General features: G+C 42.6%; 1 long non-coding RNA gene across 1 annotated transcript; it reads left to right on the top strand.

Moving 5' to 3' along the window:
* Window positions 1–679: 679 nt before the first annotated feature.
* LOC129726469 (uncharacterized) lies at window positions 680–1,700 on the top strand. The gene is made up of 3 exons (XR_008728347.1): window positions 680–775; window positions 837–1,130; window positions 1,301–1,700. It is a non-coding gene; the product is annotated as an uncharacterized LOC129726469 (long non-coding RNA).
* Window positions 1,701–6,250: the final 4,550 nt, after the last annotated feature.

A 6,250-nucleotide genomic window follows, 5' to 3' on the forward strand; every position in this document is an offset into this window, starting at 1 on the left:
GAATCCTTCTTGCGTCAACGACTGCAGGACGTCGTCGTCGTCGTCGACGTCGCTCGCCAGTCACTGAGGATGACGACCGTCGTCCTGATGAGCAATGAGCACGAAGAAGGATGACAGTTCCGAGTGAGCCCCCGAGTGAGAGAAAATAAATTGAAATTATATCAGCAGAGTGAAATATTTATATTAACTGATTTCATACTTTGTTTGATGCATGCTCTCGCCCGGAAGATGACGGACGGAAGAATGCGCATCAGAGCGGAGGCCGGTCCTTTCGGTGATGCTTTTGCATCTCTCCGACGACCGGCAGAGGAGTTTTTGTTCCGAAGAGTTACGGCTTGGCATGATCTATTGGGGAAAAGGTGAAACCAGCTGTAAATCAAGACCGGCGAAAATTTGATCGGCTGGAAATACGGTCCAACGTTTGGTAATCATTCGTATAGATTAACTAGAGGAAGTTTCTTGTTTATATCACAGTCACTTTCCAGTTTGTTCAGTTGACTACTCATAATTTTCATTAGAGATAAGGCGATTCCAAACGGGCACTGAAAGAGGCTATCAAATTAGTAGCACATAGCGCAGTGCACTAATTACTGAACTATTACCCTTTTAATGAGCAATCACCGCACAGGTGGAGCCAATCAATGTTCCAGCCCTGAATGAAACGAGTTCCACGTGGTTCCTTTATTTGGCATAGTCATCGCTTGGGTTTGTCCGATAACGCACCTTCTTATTACTATAGTCATTGGTGTGCTCAGGGCGCGTAAGACACTCAAGAGTAATTTTCCTTTCTTTGTTTTCAACTTTTCAACTTTTTTCAACTATTTAAACTATTTTAGATTCCATCAGTTCTTCCAGCTGTTATTCTAAAAAAAGTTAACGGTAAATAAAGTTATTAAAGTTCAGGTTCAATTTTATTTTTTGCAGCTGCAGTGATCTGAAAATTTAGGAGTGTGTTCTAAATTAACTGTTTGTCACAAAAAGTATCGAGTCCCTTCTACTACCAAGATCTGAGCACGCCAATGATCATAGAAGCCGCAAGAGCCTACTTTGATCGCTCTTTAATGAATTTGTTGGATAATTTATAGATAGGGTAGACTGCTACAAGCAGCTCGGGTCATCAAAGAAGCAAGGTAGTTAAATTATAACTATTCTTTTACGGCCAAACTCATTCGCAAGTCACCTTAGACCTGGGGATGACGGACGGTAACCTTTACCGGCCAAGAGCGCCATTCATTAATACTGTACGTCTATCAAACTTTAATGTCGATAGTAAAATGGAAAATCTTGGCCACCTTTGCAGGAGATTTTCTCGAATTGATTCTCACAAGCACGAGGGGGAGGGAAAGGAAAAGTCAACCCCCGTTTCAGTGCATTACATCATCGTTAGCAGACTAAAAGCAACATACCGTCAATTGGTGAAACTACACATCCCTTCTTATTGGCAGTGGAGGGAAACCATCAAGATGCGATTTTCCGTCTAATTCACAGCTTCTTCGCATCCTGCCCAGCGCGGCTCACCGGTAGTTCCATTATCGAAGCTGAACACGACCATCGCCGCAGTCGTCATCGGAAGCAAGATATGAGGTCATAAAATGTCGGACTTTCCGCCACCACGTTAATGGATGAAGATTGCCTGCCAGTAGCGGGGGTAGAAACATTTAATATCATGTCATTTTTCTCATCAAGCGCAAATCAATAAATACGAGCCGATCGTAAAAATCCTGCTTCATTTCGGTTTTGGCCGACAAATGCTGTCGCAATCGCAATACTAACGACAACGTTGTTGGGGTGAAAGACAAGAACAAATCAACTCCAAAGCAGAAACAACGATGTAAACTATTGAATCAGGGGTTGGCACTTTCTAGCTCGGGCTGCTTTTGTTCAGCTTCTCAATCGGTGACGTCCATTGAGAAGAGTAGAGAACAGAGCCGTGTTAGAAATCGTTTCTAAAGAAAAGTGAATACTAGCTTGGAAGTTCCTTGGTTCAACAGTCTAACCGATGCATCTCAGCTTTGCTTCGAAGGGGCCAACCACAAAATGAAAAGCAATGAAAATCCTATTTTTACGATACACTTTCCCATCCCACTCGCCCTGCCACTGTCTATTGGTCGCACAAAAGCATCCGAATGTGTCTTCTGTTGGTGAGTGCTATCAGCCACTTCCGTATCGTATGTGGCCTGTGGCCACGTAGAAGCACGAACGACCAGAGCAGAGCTCAAATATATTACTATTTATTGCCAAGTGCGAGTGTGTCTTGTACTGAATCTTCCATCCCGTTTAATACCGTGGAAATTGATCGATAAAAACTTGACCAAGCCACCCTCGCTCCGAGTGCACATACGCACACACACGCTCAGTCGGAACATCTTCCGAAGGCCAATTTGTGCCTTCTCGGGGCTCTGCAGCATTGGTCAACAGTCGTAAAGTGGCTTCCCCTTTCTACCGAGAAGCATCCGAACTATCCACGTAACTTGCCTCAACATTATTAATTTTCATTAGGGTAAATTACAGTTTATTGTTTTCATCAGAATCGACCTTCACCATACATTCGGTTCGTATATATTGCCGGGCAGAGAATTGACCAACTTTCACCACCCTCCTACGTCCACGTCCAGTAATTCACAACTATTGAAAGAAGAAAGGAAAAAGATTTTATGATTGCAACATCGGTTGGCAATTGAGTAAACTTTCGGTAACGCACATGAGCGAAACCTGTAGCTCATAAAAGTGGTGTCATCTCCCTGCCAGGAAAAAAAGGACAAAAACCCACACTCAATAACCTATTACTTGCGATTTGCTTTCACTCTTTTATTGCTTTTTATTTCGCAAATCAACACCGGCTTTCTTTCTTATGCCACCACTGCTGCTACTGCTACTGCTGTTGCAACAGAGGATGATCAGTCTCGAACCCGGGAGCAATCGTTTGCGGTGGAATCGGAATGGTTCCTTTGGGGAACAACACATGGAACATAATTACACTAGCTTTCGGTTCAGTCATACGGTGGATACCCGACATGTGACGTCTTCGAGGCTCATAAACGTAGTGGAAGCATATTTGCGATGTCATTCCGTTCACCGTGCACATTTGTTAATCAGATTGGATTGGAAAATGTGAGGAGGGAATGTAGTTAAGGGCTTGCTACAATCGATGGTGCAAGCTCTGGTAGTACAGACTCCAGAGTTTATAGTTCAGAACTCTAACTCTAGGCCAATGTTCATGCCTCGGAAACTTAACTCTGAACTCTAAAGGGCGAGCTCTAAGGTGCGAACTCCAAAATCTAAAATGGTGGATTTTACGACATCTTGTCTTCTTCGTTCCAATTAACAAAATCCAAAGCCTAAAAAGTCCACAATCCAAAGATCAGAAACCAAGATCTAAAATCCAAACTCGAAACTCTAAATTGAAAAGGTAAAATCAGAATTCCATACACCGATGACTACAAAAAAATCTAAACTATAAAATAAAATGTTCGGATTTCAATATCTAAATTCTTATATTATTACCTTCAGTGTGAAACTGACGACATTACACAAAATTCAAATTTCAATGTAGAGAACATTAACTTCAAAGTCCAAAGCGAGCAAACAAAAAATCCTAAGTATGAAATCCAATTTATAATGATGAGTTCAAAGTCCAAAGCTTAACGTGCATTATTCAGAGATTTATTCCGAATTGCAAAGCCCAAAATACAAATTTCATAATAAAAACAAAGTCCACGTACGAACGTTTGATAATCCATATGGTTTAACGATAACCCATAAAGTCGAGACTATATCCTGAACTAGTTGTTTGGCACGCTTATGGGTATTGATTATGCTCGAATCATGCCTTATGTTGGATTTTGACATTTACTATTCAGCTGTGAAAATGGCGAAAATCCGCACCACTCGCACGCCAAGTTGGCAAAATTGTTGAATGTGAACAAATCAACAGTCACCAACGTGTTTGGAGAACACTTGTCGGCTGCCAGGAAGACAGGATCGGAGGGAAATCGAAATCCGAAAGCCGCAAAAACGATGAAAAGAGTGGCCAGCAATTTCAAACGGAATTCAAACCTTTCCGTCTGATATGTCGCACGCAAGTTGGGAGTGTCATCTACAACTGTGAATCGAGCTGAAAAAACGAACTGAACTGTCGACTTAAAAAAAGTTGGTGACTCCAAATCGTGACAATAAGCAAAGTATAAGCTGTAAGTGAAGACGCTGACAAAGTTTGATTGCGTGGTACAGGCTGATGAAACTTACGTCAAGGCAAACTTTAAACAGCTCCATGGACAAGAATATTGTACGACAACTGGAAGAGGAAAGGTGGCAGTGATTTTTAAAAACATTAAGATGTCGAAGCTTGCATCTCGTGTGGCAAGCCAAAACCCATAGAAAACAAAAATTCTTAGCTCTTAACACCGGATTTTTGCAATAAACGACGTATTATATAAAATTTACATCAGTTAGTCATATTCGATGAATATTTTGTGTGCTGTCTGATCCTATGTCTGAAGCTAAAAATATGGGTCTAAAGCTAAAAAAGAGTCCGTTCCTATGTCTAAAGCTTAAAATGTGAAGTCCAAAGGTAAACAATCGATTGCCAGTGTACAAAAATCAAATTACGTAGTTCAAAATGCGAAATCTTCATTCAAAATCAAATGTGCAGCATTTTAGTTTTAAAGTTTATAGTCCAGAATACAATGTTTTAAATGTGAAGTTCAAAGATCAAAGTAGAAAATCCAAATTTTAACTTTTATATTCCAAAGTTCAAAATCCCGACTGTAAACTTCTGAGCCCTTTGTTCAAAATACAGACTTGAAATCTAGAATACAACTCAGTACTAACTTTACTTTCATGGCGACACATCATGGAGATCCTTTGCCGAATCCACAATACGCCGCCATATAAATCGGTCGTGAGCTGCTCCTCTCCAGTCGCCCCCTTTACCCACAGCTCAGGCAGCCTCGTCGACAACTCATACCCAACGCATGCGAGGCCTGCCTCGAAGTTGTTGGCCTCTATCCGGGTGTCTGCAGAATACCGCTCGTCATACGTGTTACGCAACCAGTGCTCGCCGATCGGCCTCTTTCCAAGTCCACGATTCATGTCCGTGGAGCGCCACCGAGGAAATCAGCGTTCTGTGGAGCATGAATTTCATGCAGAGACTGTTAACCCTCAACTGGCTACCCAATTCGTAATAAGCCCTTTTCGCTGTTGCAATATGTCTCTCCAAATTCATCAACCACTTCGAAAGTATCCTCATTCATCACCACCGCACATTCGTTGGTCTACCGCGCTATGTTCTCTGACCTCCTCCCTCCACAGTTCTATGATTAAAACCGATGATATGGATGTCATCCGCAAAGCCCTAGAAGCATGTGAGACTTCCTGATGATGGTGCCACTATAATAGACCTTTCGTATCACGCCTTTCAAGGCTATGTTAAACAGCAAGTTCGATAGCTCGTCCCTTTGCTTCAGACCATGCAACGTCACAAACTCGACCAAAATTTCGCCCGGTGTTGTAGCGGGCCTGAAAGCCACACTCTCAAATCTGCGGCTCCGTTCCTCGTATCTTCAAGCAAGTGGCTTAAGCGCCACCTCGAAGAGGACCACTTGCCTGTCTTGGCTTGCCCGGCCAGAAACTCCGCCTCAGGGCGGTACTCCGTCTCAACTTTCGAACCAAAACTCAACTTGAAATTACCGCAGAAATACGCGAAAAACTTCCTAAACCTCAAAACACCGACCTCTTGATTCTCATCACTGGACCAATTCTGAACGATCAGATTGCTGCCCAGCTTATGGAAATCAGAGTGCGGGGACTGTTTTCCCAGGCAGTCCACCTGGAGTACCAAAATAAACGAAACTAAAGACGAACGCGAGACGTGAGATACCTTAACATCACCTAAATTACACTAAACATTACTCTCAACAGGGAAACGCACTATATCAATTTAACACATATATATTTACAAACATGCTTCGTTTCACTACTAACTAAATGTTGGCCATCTAATACTATCTACTCTACTATTGTTTGCGTGGGTGGAGTTCTAGTGGTTATGCCATAAAGCTATCTAACGGGTGGGGGTCTTGGCTGAACTTTTACCCTGCTCAGGGATTTTATAGCTTGTACTCATGCGTCCGGTGACCACTCAAACCTTTAGCTCTGCATCGGCTGTAACTGCAACACTCGGCAATCACCGCACCATCCGGGTACGGTAGGCTGTATTCGGCAATGGCGTCAGTCACTAGATGCACTGCAT

Source organism: Wyeomyia smithii, chromosome 3, assembly GCF_029784165.1.
Source record: "Wyeomyia smithii strain HCP4-BCI-WySm-NY-G18 chromosome 3, ASM2978416v1, whole genome shotgun sequence".
Classification (NCBI taxonomy): Eukaryota; Metazoa; Arthropoda; class Insecta; order Diptera; family Culicidae; genus Wyeomyia; species Wyeomyia smithii.